We start from the raw sequence: 12,782 nt of genomic DNA, 5'->3' as shown, positions 1-12,782 counted from the left end.
TTGCAGCTCTCGGGGACCTCATTTGTCCCTGATCTTGGTTTGGATGTTGGGGCTGCTTCAGCTCAGTGGCTTTGCTACCTTTTGGTGCTCAAGGTGCCAGTACACAAGGTCTTTGTGATACAGCATCTAGCCCAGGCCTGTCTCAGCCTTGCTGGCCATCCCTCCTCTCTGTCCTCCATGCTCTGCTCACATTGACCTCCTTTCAGTTCCTCACACACAGCAAGCCCTTTCCCATGATGCGGATGTCTTGCTGGCACGTCTTGCTGCCTCTTATCCTGGTTTACTCTCAGGTCCCATCTTAAATTCCACCTCATCAGAAAGGCCTCCCCTGACCTTTTTTTTTTGGCCACACTGTGCAGCATGTGTGTGGGATCCTAGTTCCGTAATAAGGGATTGAACCCGCGCCCCCAAGATCTGAAGCACGGAGTCTTAAACAATGGACCACAAGCCTCCCCTGACCTATTACAGTGAGGTCTCCCTGTTATCCTGTCTCACCCACAGTTCATTTCCCTCATATGATTTTATCCTTTGCACATATGTGTTTACTTCTGTGGGGACAGTCTGTCTGCTCACAGCTGTGTCCACTGAACTTAGCACAGTGACTTAGCACATAACTGTCATTCAAGAAATTGCTGTGGGGGCTTCCCTGGTGGCGCTGTGGTTGGGAATCCGCCTGCCAATGCAGGGGACACGGGTTCGAGCCCTGGTCCAGGAAGATCCCACATGCCGCGGAGCAACAAAGCCTGCGAGCCACAACTACTGAGCCTGCGCTCTAGAGCCCGAGAGCCACAACTACTGAAGCCCATGCGCCTAGAGCCCGTGCTCCACAACAAGAGAAGCCACCTCAATGAGAAGCCTGCGCACCGCAACGAAGAGTAGTAGCCCCTGCTCGCCACAACTAGAGAAAGCCCGCAAGCAGCAACGAAGACCCAATGCAGCCAAAAATAAATAAATAAATAATTTTAAAAAAAAAAGAAAGAAAGAAATCGCTGTGAAGTAAACAAATGCCAGGATTTTGACTATGGCCCTGTCAAGCCCAAAGCGTTCAGGAGGCTTTTCTGGCAAACAGTCCTTCAAATAAAAATGAGGGCCAACTGTATCACCATCCCTGGGCAGAGGCGGTCCAGGGCAGTGTTTGAGATCATGAATCCCAGCTCCACCACCCCCTTGCCGGCAGACACTGGGCAAGTTACTCATTCTATCTGTCTACCCTCAGTGACTTTCTCTGTAAAAGGGTTGTTATGAGGACTAACTGCAAAGCTCTCAATTGGTGTCTGGCAAGAAGCAAGTGTTCTAAATAAAAGTTTGCTGCCATTATGAGGACAGCATTCAAGGACTCCCCATGGAGCCCCACGTATCATTCTTAGGGGAAGTTTCTGCCTCAGAAACTGATGGGTCCAAGTGACTCTTGCTCATTTTAGAATACACAGATCAGTGCAAAAAGTGATACATAAGCAAGCAGTTAATTCCTAGACCCATCAGTGCTCCTGGCTCAGCTCACGATTGGAACCAAAAGGAATTTGTATGGAACTTTGATTATCCACTTGGATGACAGAAATGGAAAGTAGCAGCTGGGTTATTGCTAATTTGTCTAGACTTGGCCTGAGCTGTGGCCCCAAGCACTGAGTGTGTTTGCTTGATCCTCCCAACCCTTTGCTTGTTCCCTCTTAACCAGCCCTCTTCATGTTCTAGGCTTAAAAGTAAGCCCAGTGTACCCCAGTGTCTGCCCAGTGGTACCTGTGGAGCCCACCATCACAGAGCAGATATGTCACGTGGCTCCCCTCCTTGCAGGGGGAGGAAGCATGAGGCCATCTTCATCCATTCACACTGGATTGCTGCGCACTCTCTCTCCTGAGCCTTCTGCCCCAGTCTCTCCCCACCCAACCCTCATATCTGGATGCATCATTCTCAGAAACCACTGGAATCATATCCCTGTCCTCCTCAAGAGCTCTCTGCACCTCCTATTGCACGTGTATCCACCTCTCAGAAGACCATTTACCCCTTTGGCCTCCCATATATGTATGGCTTAGGTGAGGATAATGCCTTTCCTGCTAACCTGAATTGTCCTCACTGTATAAACATAACATAGGGTGGCCTTTCATGACAGGTGAGACCAATGAACTCAAACACGTGATGTGTTTTGATCCCAGTTTCTCCACTTACTAGCTACATTTTTTTAATATAAATTTATTTATTTTTGGCTGCGGTGGGTCTTCGTTGCTGCATGCGGGCTTTCTTTAGTTGCGGCGAGCGGGGGCTACTCTTCGTTGCGGTGCGCAGGCTTCTCATTGCAGTGGCTTCTCTTGTTGCAGAGCACAGGCTCTAGGCTTGCAGGCTTCAGTAGTTGTGGCTTGCGGGCTCTAGAACGCAGGCTCAGTAGTTGTGGCACACGGGCTTAGTTGCTCTGCAGCATGTGGGATCTTCCCGGACCAGGGATCGAACCTGTGTCCCCTGCATTGGCAGGCGGATTCTTAACCACTGCACCACCAGGGAAGTCCCAATAGCTACATTTTCTATGGCAAGTGAACTATTACATCTATGAGCTTCTGTTTCCTCATCTGTAAAGTGGGCAGGATAGTACCTACCTCATAGTTTTGTTCTGAGTACTAGATAAGAAAACACAAGTGAAACACCCAGCCCTATACTTAGTAGACAGGAGTGCATTCAAAAAGTTAGCTGTTATTGTTTCTCTTACAAACGCCTCATTCTTCAGTTCTCAGCTTAGATATCACGTCTCCTGGGAAGCCTTCCCCGACCACCACCCCAAAAATGTGGGTGCTTCTAAAGCACCCTGCCCCGATCACCATAGTAAGATGTGTTACACTGCAGTGTCCTTGCCTCTTGGCTTTTTGGCTGCCCGCTAAGGTCCTATGACACATCACTAGCAGGGATAGTGTTCCTCCTGCACTGACATAGCATCTGGCACAAAGTAGGTACCCAGTAAAAGTGTGGCCAAATAAAAAGTAATTAATTAAATAAACAACCAAATAAAGAGAAAATAATTGTTAAAACTTTGCTGTGTCATCTGACCTAACGATCACTCCATTGTAAGACCAGAGGCTTGTCTGACAACCAACCACATTCCTTTTTTATATTATTTAATTTTGTTTTGTTTTGTTTTGCTTTGCTTTGTTTTGTTTTTTGGCCTCGCCCTGTGGCATGCGGGATCTTAGTTCCCCGACCGGGGATCAAACCCATGCACCCTGCAGTGGAACCACGGAATCCTAACCACTGGACCGCCAGGGAATTCCCTATATTATTTAATTTTAATAGGAGTTACCATCTATTGATCCACCTTGTACACAAAACATAATTCGATCCTGATAGCTCCTCTGAGGTAGGTACTATGAGCAGTGCCATCTTCCTCAGATGAGGACACAGAGGTTCAGAGAGTTGAAGGAATTTGCCCAAGATCATCCAGCTAGTAGAACAGAGCTGAGGCCAAAACCCAAGACTGTTCAACTCCAGGGTCTGTTTGCTGTGCTGCTTCTTGCTATACTTGAGGATGCTGTTTTTCCTTTTTGCTAAATTTCTCTGGCCTCTCAAAGCCTACAGAGTGGTGTTTCATCACCACTGGTGCTTACACCACAAACATGATAATGCCTTAGGCATCAATTCATTTGGTTACTAATCACCCATTCAGTGCCTTGCCACATTTTTGTCTTGGCATCATATAACTTTCATGCCTTATCAAGTCTACCCAACATGAGCATAACCTGTTGGTGGCAGTGCCCAAGTCTTACAATTCTATCTCCCAAGGCCTAAAAGAACATGTTTCACATGGTAAAAAAACATAAATAAAATTAAGTTTCTGTCTATTTGTTTGTTACATATTCAAGTACAATGACTAAGAGATTATCCCCAAATGTGAAGGGTAAGTTTAGCACAGCCTCACTTGGCTGCGGTATAAACAATTTTCACACTGGGGAGTCCAGGAGGCACCTCAAGAAAGTAAACACATTTAATAACCTTTGTACTATTTGATTTTTTTAAACCAGAAGCATGAGTTACTTTTTTAAAGCACCATCAAAAATAAAGATAGATAAATAGACAGGATTTTTAAACCCAAACATTCGCGAGAAAATGACAGGGCAAGAGACTAGGGTCAATAGTTATCTTCCTGAGCAGACTTCCAGAGCAAGATATAATAATAGCCTAGAAGAATATAAATTCCTATGAATAGAGAACTGAATGTAGCCTCAAATGGGAGTTCCAAACCAACAGTCACAATGGAAGTTGCACCAAATCACAGGCCCTGATTTTTGGTCATGTTACTTCTTGGTTAGAGGATTCTATGTGCACCAGAATGAGTAGCAACAGGAATATGCTTTATTAAATGGTGGTTTAACAATTCATCCTACAAATGCAGGGGTGGCCAGCTGATACGCAATAATTGTCTTTTGGTTTGAGTTGATGTAGAAAGGGACCATCAGACAGTAGATGGTAGGGCTTTGCCCCAGATGCCTGCCCCCTCCACCTTTGTCCCACTTTGCCTTGTTCTACCTGTCTCTGCTAACTGCAAGACCAGACCAACTGTTCCCACTCCTTTCTAGCATAAGCATTTAAACACCTCAGCAATTCTACAGCCCAGGACACACCCACTTCCTTCCAGTTGTCCACACACCCATTCCTTTCACTGGGATTAACATAAAATTGCACTTAGAGAGGAAGAGAAAAAGATTTCCATATGCAAATTGAAAAATCAGTTTCAGAGTGGAATATTTGACTTACTTTGCAGTCAGTCCAGTAGAGCAGGTCAAAGATGCCCACTTGGATGATGAACTTCAGAAGTGACTACATCTGACACCTGCTGCCTTCAAAGCACAGGCCAGGGAGAGAAGGATGACACTACAGAAACGTGATCAGAGTCATTGCTGAAGGGGAGGTGGCTGGTGAAGACATCTTAGTCTCTGTAAAAATGAAGCTGACTTTAGGGATCTTTTACAAAGCACTAAAACAAAAAATAGGCATTTGAAGGACACTTGAAATAATTGAATGAGATTACTTCAGGCAGTCTTCTGCCTCTAGGAAACATCATACCTAGGACAGACGCCTCTCCATCACTACCCATAAAGCATAGCACTTCACAGTGACTTGGCAACTTTCATCCCAGGAGAAGGTTATAATCCAGGAGCACATTCAATTATATTTGACATACGGATCATGTTCTAACCCAGGTCTGTCTGGCTGTAGAAGGCAAATTCCTAACCACTAAACATTCTGCCTTTTTTGTATATTTCATTCATCTCTTTTTTCAATGACATTTTTCCAATTAGAAAAGTAATACAAGTTCATTGTGGACATACTGGCATATTTAGGAAATCACAAAGAAGAAGACAAAAATCACGTACAGTCGTTACCACTCAGATGTATCAATATACGGTTAAATTTTTGTTTATAAAATTCCAGTCTTTTTTCTGCAAGAGCACACATTTCTGAGATGGCAGGTGGGAATGACTGCCAATGCCTTTAAACTCCAAGTGTCCCTTCAAAAGCAGCTGACCATTTGGGGGAAGAAGACTTGGTCCTCATGAGCTACAAAATGGCCATATTTCTTCACTTCATTGGCAGCACTAACCAGTCGGGCTCACCTAAGAGACACATTTGACTCTTGCTGCACTGCCATTTCCACCTCATTGGAGTATCCACTCCTGTGGGATCTTGATCCTCTAACAGCTCAGGGGCAAACCTGACTTGGCTAACACTTTCACTGTAAGCCCATCCTCCTTCTCAATGATTGACTCAAGGGGACCAAGCAGACAAGGAGAAGGCCATGGGAGCTTCTGGGACAAATTCTTTGCTCTTAAGAGAGACACACCAGAAAAGACAGTCTTTTATTATCCCAGATGCTGTCCTGTGTGGATTAATGCCTGGAATTGAAGAGCCATTTTAGGAGCCTGAGAGAAGCTGGCTGGGGAACAAAACCTGAAGCGATAGAGTATTCTAGATGACCTGTAGGAAGACACAGGAGGCCGCCGGACACAAAACAGACTATCACAAGGAAAGAGCAATTTGTGGAAGAATATGTACAGTATGATCCCATTTAGATAAGGAAGGAAGGAAGGAAGGGAGGGAGGGAGGAAGAGGAATGAAAGGCATAGAAAAGAGCCAAGAGTAGACTCTGGAGGAATATACACCAAAGTGTTGGCACTGGTGACCTCTGGGAGCCATGTGAATCAGGGTCTCAACTTTTTATTCTATCTTTATTTGTATGGTTTGAAGTTTTTACAATAGCACGCATACATGTATTGCTCGCGTAATTTTCTAACAATATTTCAGTTTTAAAGAGTATATGTGGCTTCCCCTTTATTTGAAACTTTAGAAGTTCAGAGCATTCTTCTAGAAAAAAAAAAAGGTTTGTGGTAAAAAATTCATCAAGTTATTTTCAGTTTCTAGGGGGATCCTCTCTATCTTACAGCTCAGCACTCCTGCTGTTTGTCAGCAGAGCTTCCTTTCCCACAGGAAAAGCCACAGGGAGATCATGAGCTTTGGTTCAGTTTGCCTGGGGTCAGTGTCTGAATGGTGAAGTGGGACAGGATGATAAAACTCTTCTGTGAAATCAGGACATGGGCATTTGGCTGACATCACCAGGGTGCTGGCTGGCCTTGTAGGGTGTCCAGAGATGAGTAAGGCATGGGATGTATCTCCAGGCACTACAGCACGAGGGTTGTGTAGCATGTCTCAAAGTGTGGGCCACAGTCCCCACGTCAGAATCACCTGCAAACCTGTTAAAATGCAAATTCCTGCACCCCACTCCAGATCTACTGAGTCACCATCTCTGAGGGTGGGTCCCCCAAACCTGAATTTTTTTCTTATCTGTAAATAAAGTATGAGAACTACTTTCCTCAGTGGGTGAAGTGGCCTCATCAGAATAGGTAGTCAGTCCTCTGGGGCAGAGATGGCGCAAGTACAGGTTCTTCTTTCTCATCCTGGCTACCTGGATGCTCAGAGCCGAAGTAATGGCCCAACTGTAGTTATGTGGTTTCACGGCATGAGGACGATTAGGAGCCCTAATCCTGGTTCCTCACATTAATTCCCTGACTTCTTTCATTCCTCTTGCCATCTTCGATGTCCCCCAGTGAGTTACCTGGGACAAGCAGGGTAAATGAATAAATGAGTAAGAGCAGTGCTTTATTAAGCACTAAGCCAGATGCTGTGCTAAGTGCATTGCATCATACCTCATTTAATCTTCACAACAAACCTAAGACCAGGTACTATTATTAATCACACTTTACAGATGTGGGAACTGAGGCTTAGAGAAGTTAGGTAATTTTTAGAGCAGGTACTGGAATCCAGGTCTCTAATTCTAAAGCCTATGTTCTTAAACACCTACTACTTGCCCTTGGCATTGGTGAACAGTGGTGGTCCCACACTTTTCATATAAGACTCGCCCTGGGGCTGCAATCTCAGCGGAAAAGGGGGGCCAAGGCTAACCTTGAAGGTTTTTTTGCATAACTAGCACACTATTTTTACTTAGATTTTATGTTTCAGACCAATTTTTTAAAATTTTGAAGATGTTTTTATGAACACATTTTTTAAATGTTTTGTCTCATTTTACGTATGTATATATTTACGGAGGGTCACAAAAGGGCTCATCTGTAGTGGTGCTGCCATTGTAAATGAATTAGTGTTAACTATTTCATGTCAAATTCATTTTAAATTTTCTGTTCAGTAACCGTTGATGATTTGCAGGGGGAAATGAAAGCATTTTTACAGGAAGAACCCCCCCCCCAACTTGGTACATATTTTAATACATATTTAATACGTCTGTGTATCATATAACAACAACAGCAACAACAAAAAGTCAAACTGTGAAAAGGTCCCATCACCTCCTAGCTGTACTCCTCAGGGACACCCACTGTAAAAAGCGCATGCGCTCGCTCTCTCTTTTTCTCTCTCTCTCTCTCTCTCTCTCTCACACACACACACACACACACACACACACACAGGATCATACCACCAACATGCAATGCAACCTACTTTGTTCACATAACCATATATCTTAGATATATGACATTTGCTTTGTTGTTTAACTTGAGAAGAACTTCCGTTCCCCCTTCAAGCCTAGAGGGCAGAGGAGACAGGAGAAGGCCCTCTGAGCTGGAGGTAACGTCTCTCCGCCCAAGCCAGAGCTCAAGGCCGGATAACCAGTGGGACTGCCAGCTAAGCGGGCCCCCGCCCTCCCACGGCCCGGACAAATGGCGGGAGGGAGGAAGTGTTTAGCTGGGAAGCTCCGCCGCTCTCGCCCGGGTTCCCCGTTTTCCCCGACTGAGACTGCGAGGAAAGTTAGTGCGGAAATCTGCACCCACCTTAAACCCGGCCGGTCCCAGGAACTTCCCCCGCCGCTGGGACCAGAGGCCGGGATAGAGAAGTCACTAGAGGGTGCGCTCCCGGACCCGGGTGACCGCGCGGGGACCGCCTCGCTGCAGCGCCCTCTGTCGGCAGCGTACGTATTTGAGTACGGCCCGCATCTCTGCCTGTGGTACTTGGTGTAGGTGTTCGTGTTTATGTTCCTGTTCGTGTGCAGATGGGTGTCGGGGTGTCTAACGCCGGTGTACACCTTTGCACCCCTATTAGCAATGTTAAATTCCGCTGGAAATTTCTAGATAGTTCTGCTAACTCTGTGCATCTGTGTAGAGCTCCTAGGGACATAGATTTGTGTGAAAATGAGTCTGGGCACCCAAAGTGGTGTTCCTTGAGTGTGGCATCAGTTGTATATATGCCTGTGGATATTTCACTTTCTGCTCCCATCCATCTATGAGTGAGTACCTATGAGCATAGGCAGTATTCCTACAGATTTGAATGTTATTAGTAATACACACATTTATCATCTTCCCAGGGCCGTGTCTGTATGAATGTGCGTGCGTGTGTGTGGGGGGGGGGGGGGGGCGCATGAAGCACAAGGGGTGGTAAGAGTGTGTTTCTGAAATCCAGATGTTAAAGGAGTTATGTTGGGGGAGGATGCTCCGGACATACTAAATCTTTTGCACTTCATCTCATCCTCTTTAACCTCAGGAGAACCACAGATTTTGCTTTTGGACTCTCTAGCATACAACTGCTGGACCCTGACCTGAATTCATCCTCCTGTGTGACCTCTCCTTGGCCTTCCTTCTTCTGTAGTCTGTGGAGCCCAGGGAGGCTGCCTGTTACTGTCTCTAAGCACTTTGGTCATGATGTCAACCCAAAGAAGTGAGCATCCCATCTACTTCCTTTTTCCCCACCCAAAAGTCATTTCCTCTTAGTTCATTACCTGGGATTTTGATGCCTGTGTTCCCTCTGCCTTATTGATACACACAAAGAAAAAAAAAAAAAAAGGAACTTCTTGAAATTCCCCAGATGGTTGTGAGAGTTCTTTTCAGTGTTGCAACTTGGAACAAGTCAGTTTCTAGTTTAAGTTTCCATCAGAAAACTTGGTAGGAGTAGGGTATATAAGCTCCAATAGTAGCAGCAGCAGAAGAAGAAACAAACGGTTTCAGACCCAGGGAACACTGCAGCCTGACCAGAAGCAAGGTAAGCACTTGCCTAGGCCCTGCCACCCCTTCCACAGGCCCACAGGCTGTCCAAGGGTAGACACCATTCATGTGCTACCCCTGTACCAGGCATTGTGGAGTGGGTGAATTCCTGGAAGCATTCCTGGTGACTTACCTGCTGGGACACTAGTGAAAAGTCAGTGCTTTGGGGATTAATATATAAAGTATTCATTTTAAAAGTCAACTAATAATAATTGTATCTTAAGGTCTGTGAACAAATGCACATTTTATAGAAAGGTTTGTCTTGTTTTAAAGTGGTATGTATATAAAAGTGTGTTCCTCAATATTAATACTCATCAGTTAAAGGATTGTATAAAGTGAGTGGTGCTTCCCTTATTATTGTAAACTTTTTAAAAGCCTTTTATTCAGTAAGTAATAATGAATCCAGTAAGTAATTGAATTCATTCTTATACCTCATAATTGAATGTTATAAGCATAGTTGGTCCCATATTTCTCGTGGGCTTGTGACAGTCAACTAGATTGACAGTTAAGTTATCCAGATCTTTTGGATTAACTAATCACTTAAAAAATGGAAAGCAACACCAATGTTTAAATCTACTTTCTGAAGTTTAAAATCTGTGAGAAGGAAAAAAAAGATAATCTTTACTGTCTCTTATAGTTGCCTAGGTAAATCGTGTGCAATAATTTTCAGGTTAAAAAAATAATGGTCAGTTTAAAATATCATTTTAACAAAGAGATTACTAAACCTGAGCTGATGGCCCACTTTTTTCAAATAAGGAATTTCAAGGTATTAGAAAGAATTTGGGCAGCCTCTCAGAGTTCACTTTACTGGGGTCTGAAATTTTATTATTTCTGTCCATTCATTCATTCTTCTAATAATTAATGAAATCCCTCTGAGCTAGACTCTCTCTGCTAGACTCCAGGGACATAGTGTGGAATAAGACAGACATGATCACTGCCATCAGAGAGCTCAGTGTGGGGGGGAAGACAAACATGAAAGAAGTAACTATATGATTGCAATTGTGTTATATAAGCACTGTCAAAGGAGGAATGCGGCTCTGAGAGGAAACAGCCAGGAGTCCTGACTTCATCAGGGCACCATGCTGGATACTTTATGTGAATTATTTCATGACCTCTTCATCACAGCAGGGTTCCCATTTTACAGATTAAGAGTATGAGGCTCAAAGACATCAAGTGACTCGTCCAGAGTCACACACCTAACAAGTGGCAGAGCTGGGATGCCAACACAGCACTGCCTGTCTCTAGAACTGGGACCCTTTGCATGTGCTACACAAGCCTTCTGTGACTATGTCTTTTTATTTTTAAATAATAATTCTCTTTTCTAATTAAAAAGAAATGAACAAAATAAAACTTGAAAAAGAGATGCCTAGCCAATTGTCACTGGCATGCCCATGTTGGCACCAGAGTTAGGGAGCCTTAACACACCACAGGACCTGGGGTCCCTGGGTCCCTCATACAAGGGTTTCAAGAGTTTAGAAAACCTATGAAATTCCATTTTAAAATGTTTAATCCTTAAAACTCTCAAATTTAGCAGGCCGAGAAAATGTGATCTGTGGGATACAACCAAACAACCCTTTGAGATGGGTATTATGTCCATTTTACAGCTGAGGAGACTGAGGCTTAGAAAGTAATTTGGCCAATATCATATGATTAGTGAGTGGTCAAATCGGAATCCAAGCCCTTGGTATCAGATGATCTAGAGAACAACAGGGTAACTGCATGCTGCCCCTTGTTGGTTTCCCCTGGGTTTGATTAAGAAAATGACCCACCACCATCTCTACCTTCTGCCAGTGTCCTGTGGTTTAAAATGTAGGTGATACAAAAATGGGAGCTGTTTCTTAGAACCATCACCAGGGCTCCCTTGACCCTGAAGTGTTGTTCACCTGAAGTTCTCAGATGCATCTGAGGCCCAGAGGGGAAGGGCTGGGCACTTAGCCAAAGGGAAAATCCCAGTGTTAAGAGAGCATAAAGGATTCACCAGGAGGTGCCAGGAATCTCTACCATTTCCATTCCCAGAGTGCTAACATCCGAGTTTTATAGGCCTGTGTAATTGCAGTACCTCTGTGGGCATTTCCCTACAGCCAGGCATGACTTTTTTGTTTATCCATCACAGACAACACAGAGAGAAATCAAATTTTTCCTTTATCTCTTCCGCTGGGTACAAGCTAACACATTTGGTTGGCTTCTATAATATGTCATCTCATTGCATTCTCCCAACAACCCTTTGAGATGGGTATTATACCCATTTTGTAGATGAGGAGACTGAGGCTCAGAGAGTAATTTGGCCAATCTCACACAACTAATGAGTGGTGCAACCAGAATTCAAGTCCATGCTGCTGGACTCCAAGCCTACAAATGTACTAACTGGTGCTCCATGGCAACTAGAACTTTGCTACAGTCATAACTTGGACTAAACTGATAGATGTGCCCTTGAAAGTTGCCTGCTGCAGTGACAAGAGTGCTGACAGTGTACGGGAAGGCCTGACTTCTGCTCCTGACTCTGCCACTCAGAACCTTTATGATATAAGGGAATAAAATACGTGGCAAAGTTCCCCTAGAATTAGCAGCAGTTCTGACAAAGCCACGATTTGTCAATATTCTGTTACCCCAACCAAGGGGTGCTTATTTTTAAGGTATTTCACAGAAAACTTTGAGTCTTGTTCTTCATATAGCCCAGTGGTTTCTGAAACCATGTTCCTACAGAACATTGGTGCTCTCCAAGATGGATGGAGGTGTGTCAGACTGAAAATAAATAATAATCATCTCCACCTAATTCACAGGTGGGGTGTAATTGTCAGTCTGAAGATTTTCATAAACCCTGGATACTAATCTAGACTGAGTTTCATTATAAGTGAAACTAATTTAGCACAAAAGTATGCATTTCATTATTTCATATTGAATATATTCTATGGTCTTCTCCCAAAGAACATCTTGATTTGCAGGGGCTCTGAACCCTGAACATGGATTAAACCAATGGATCTCAAAGAGTAGTCCTCAGACCAGCAATATCAGCTTCCCCTGGAAACGTACAGGAGTGCAGAGTCTCAGGCCCCCCCAGACCTGCTGAATCAGACATTCTAGGGTCAGGGTGGGAATGGGGGCCAGCAATCTGTGCTTTAGCAAGGCTTCCAGGTTATTCTGACATATGCTCAAGTTTGAGAACTACTGGTTACCTTATGTGGGAAGAAGTAATCTTTGTGTTTGGAACAGTTACAGTCTTAAGCAGGGAGAGAAAGGAAACCTCACCAACAAGGGCTGGACTTATTGCCA

At 44.3% G+C, this 12,782-nt stretch overlaps 1 long non-coding RNA gene across 3 annotated transcripts in view; it reads right to left on the bottom strand.

Moving 5' to 3' along the window:
* LOC137759730 (uncharacterized) overlaps nucleotides 1-8,394 on the bottom strand; it is a 43,570-nt gene extending 35,176 nt beyond the window's left edge. For all 3 annotated transcript variants that reach the window (XR_011073133.1, XR_011073134.1, XR_011073135.1), the window contains exons 1-2: nucleotides 8,310-8,394; nucleotides 4,732-4,910 (exon numbers count right to left, since the gene is read on the bottom strand). This is a non-coding gene — a long non-coding RNA (uncharacterized lncRNA). The remainder of the gene's footprint in view (nucleotides 1-4,731; nucleotides 4,911-8,309) is intronic.
* Between the last annotated feature and the right edge of the window lie 4,388 nt (nucleotides 8,395-12,782).

Source organism: Eschrichtius robustus, chromosome 2, assembly GCF_028021215.1.
Source record: "Eschrichtius robustus isolate mEscRob2 chromosome 2, mEscRob2.pri, whole genome shotgun sequence".
In the NCBI taxonomy this organism is placed as follows: Eukaryota; Metazoa; Chordata; class Mammalia; order Artiodactyla; family Eschrichtiidae; genus Eschrichtius; species Eschrichtius robustus.
This window is presented reverse-complemented; position numbering and strand designations above follow the sequence as displayed.